This window comes from Fulmarus glacialis, unplaced genomic scaffold (assembly GCF_000690835.1).
Source record: "Fulmarus glacialis isolate BGI_N327 unplaced genomic scaffold, ASM69083v1 scaffold31660, whole genome shotgun sequence".
Classification (NCBI taxonomy): Eukaryota; Metazoa; Chordata; class Aves; order Procellariiformes; family Procellariidae; genus Fulmarus; species Fulmarus glacialis.
This window is the reverse complement of record NW_009189063.1, coordinates 23,927-27,879: the sequence shown is the minus strand read 5'-3', so window position 1 is coordinate 27,879 and position 3,953 is coordinate 23,927.

The following is a 3,953-nucleotide window of genomic DNA, read 5'->3' as shown; positions in this document are numbered from 1 at the left end:
CAGCAGGCTATCAGCTTCTTTGCAGACTACCATAGTTTAAATATCGTAAGCCAGGTGAGAAGTTTAAAATAAAATCATCCCTGTAGCTAAGTCTTGTTCATTTTTAAATAATAATTTCCCATTTGCCTTTGGAACAGCCTGAATTGCGCTGCTTGTGCTCAGCATTCTTCCTCATAAGGTGTCTGTCAGTCCAGTAGGTCAGTTGCTGGGGCAGTCTGTCTGGCAGCGACTTTGTGCTTCATATGGTTTTACCTCCACAGTCAAAGCAAAAAAAACAGGACTTCTGTGAAAAAGTCCTCGCAGTACATGGCTTCCAGCCCAGCCACCTGGAACAATGAAATTGCCCTCTACTCCGTTCTCTGAGGTCTCTGTGCCTTTGTCTCTCTTTAGAGCTAGCTTTTGCACTGGCCAGTCTGCCTTTTGGGGCTTTCCTCTCTGTCTTAACTGAGATCTTTATGGTATATGCTGCCAAAGTGTCACTTACTTTCTTTTACCTATCAAAATACCTCCTGGTATTCCAGGCCAGACTGTCTCTGTTAATCCTTTATGCCAGTGTGATCTGCCTTCTGGTGCAACAATCTGGTTCCTCCTGGAGAGATGGGATGCTCTGACAAAGCCTTGTTCCACAGGCTCAGCATCTCTTGTGCACACCAGGAGAAAGAAATGCACACGTAAACCGGGCTAAAAAAGGAAATGAGGTTTGGGGGTGGGAAAAGAGATGGTTTAACTTTGGCATTACTGTAACTGTAACTGGGTCCATGCAAAAATTCCTACTGTTGAAATGGTCTCAGTGTTTTACGTCTGAAGGTAGCAGTGTTAAATAAGCACTGTACGGCAACAGACTTCTGGCTTTCACAAGCTGTGGTTTCCAGTCTTCTCTGGCCTATGCTTTCACAGAAACCATTTATCACTGAACTCATTCCCAGCAATGGCTAGTTTTTCTCACTACTTACTGCTCGTGTGATTTCAATGACGGCTTATCAACAGTTTGTTTAACTGCATGTGCAGACAACTTTATGGTATTCAACACATTTTATGAACTACAGTTTAAACTCAAATGTTCTAACAATGTTTTCTGTTCTTCCACTTCTGATCAGAAACATACAGTTTTTAGTCTTGTTTGCTTGAGGAGTGTGTGGTGGAGAGTTGGATTTGTGTAATTTGTTCATTTAGAAAAGGATGTAATATTACATTTTAAAGCATTAGTCTGTTAGAATAACTCCTTGCTCCCATCTAGGGTTTATTCAGCCATCTTCTCTACTAAAACACTTTGTCTAAATTAATATCTTTTTAAATATACATAGTAGCCAAAACAGAAGACACAGTTTGTCACCCTGGCACTTCAAATGTGTATAACAAATTTGCTTGAATGCTGTTATAGGAAGAAAAATCTTAATGTCAGAACTATCATGTTTCTCTTTTGATCAGTGAATATACATCATCTTATATATCATCATTTTAGCTTAAACAGAGTCTTTAGGCCTTCAGTTGAAAAATAGCAGCTTTAATTAATATTCTGAAGTGCAGGCTAACATTAGAGACTTATGCCAAAATACAGTCTCTCCATTTCCTTTTCCTGAATATGACTGGAGTTGAGGCACTTCAAAAGAATTTTTGTCTCTCCACAGATCTTTGATTACACAGAAGCTGGTTTATTATGTTAAAGGACTCCCTTGACTCAAGGAAACATTTAAAATTAAGTACTTTCTATATTAATGCCATACAGTTCTGTCATTCAAAGTGTGGCTTATATTTCCAAAAAGCATCCTGAATGCTTCAGACAATGTTTTACCTCTCAGGATTGTTCCAGAGTTCAAAAGAACACATTCATCGAAAGCAGAGAAAGGCCAAAGCTGTAAGTGAATCCCTGATTTTGTCACACAGTACTCTTTACACAGATTTTGCTTTTGAGGATCTGCTACAATTAATTTCTCCTTGATGTTGGAAGAAGTGATGCATTTGCATTGTTATCTGATGCTCTTAATCTGTATCGGATGAGTGGAACAGACAGTATGTGGTATCTGGGGAAAAAAAAAATCTTGCTAACTATAGTTCAAGAAGGCTGTTCATTACACAGACTTTCACTGATTCAAATAATTGAAACATTTGCAGCTGTCCTTAAATATTAGAGTGAGAGCTAGAAAGAACAGGGCTTTACTCTTGCAGCTTACAGGATTTTAAGAACTTCTACTAACAGTTAATCCAACTGCACTGCTTCACTTTTGTTTCATATCTCATTCTTCAGTGATCTTCTAGGTAAAACTCCCACTGAAATTAAAGGACTCTTGCCAAAGGTAGGACTAGGGAATCTAGCTTATTAATATTTTGGAATAAAAAGAAAACCCTTGTGAGTTTTACAAGAAAATCTGGCCTGCAAGTCTAGAAATGGGGTGACCTCTCTATTATTGAAAGTCCTTTTCTAAATCCATGGATTTCAGTAGAAGAGTAAAGCTAATTGCCTTTCCACTGGTAGATTGATTCTGTTCCAGGACAGAAAAATCACCTCCAGCCAGCACAAAGCTATTAAAGTTTCCTGGGTCATGCAAATGGTGAATTCCGATTATTTTCAAAAAAGATTTCCAACTCCTGTTCTGCTATGTGAGTCACTACCATTTTAGCCCCTTCTTTTCAGGTCATTAATTTAATGTCAGTGCCTTTGAGAACTGTTTAGCGCCATCGTGTGTTTTGTGCCTCCTATTCCAAAATTAGTTCCTTGACTTCTTCCCTGTGGGCTGCTGTCCCTGTTGCTATCGCCTAGTGTAAAGGCAGTAGCATACCTTGTTTATCCCTTGGGTCTGCTTAGCTTCTTTGCAAGCTTCTGTGGTGTTACCACAATAAGGAATGGTAGGGTAGGGGACAAAGCCCTGATTCATATGTAAATGTAATGAGAATAACACAGCTGCTATGTATGACACATGCATGGCCCATGCTGAAGACCCACTTTTCACCTCTGGCCTGGGTCTTTCACCTCATTCTGCAGTTTTAAACCTTATGCCATAGCATGAACTTAAGGCTGATACCACAGTGTCCATGGCCAGCCTCACATCCCTGGTGCTTTCTCTTCCCTGATGGAAGAAAGCTATCCCAACAAAAGACTTGGGCACCAGAAGCATTTGCTGGAGGAGCAACAGAGCATTTTGGAAGCTCTATCTTTCAGACTTACTACGCTAAAACTCAAGTCCAAGAGCTGTCGTGTGTTGCCTCTGTTTATGGCAGCCCTGTAGCTAGCTGAGTCTTCCTAATGATTGGCAAATTATTCTTAAACTGGTTTCATGTGAGAGGCAGTTATTAGATACTTTCTAAATTATTTTAAAAAGATAAAGAACCTAAATAGTCCTGAAAGTGGTGAGTGGGAGCTGTCAAGGAAACAACTTGCTAATGGAAACACAGCATAATTAACTGCCTTATTTAAATGACTTGCCAGTAAGTTATTGGGAAGAGCTGATAAATAAGGGACTGCAGCAGCAGAGTCTTTGCAACTGTAACTGAGTGATCCAACCTTTTTCAAAGTGACCTTATTACAGAGAAATTAGCTTTGGGACAGAAACAAGAATAGTGGTCATTTGAAGGAACGTAAGGTCAGATTCACTACAGAGTTTATTAAACTGTTTTGTCTTTTTGTGTTTTTTTGGCCAGCAGTGACATGCTTGCAGTATATTCCCTGACTCCTGGATAAGCTGAGCGAGCCCTGGAGAGGCAGCCCTAGAACCAGGCTGGTTGGTGTGGCTAAAAACGCAAATGCCAAATCCTTTCCTGTCATTTCTTGTCTCAAGAGCATGCAGCCATGTCACAATCATCCTGGTTCTCCATGTGGCCACACCATGGTGATCATTGGAATAACAATGGATGAGTATGAATCAGAAACATCTAATAGCCCTTATAAGTTCGCCTTTAGGGCTTGGTTTCCTAAGCTGGAAGCTGAAATGAGCCTGCCGTGCTAGACGTAGCACTCT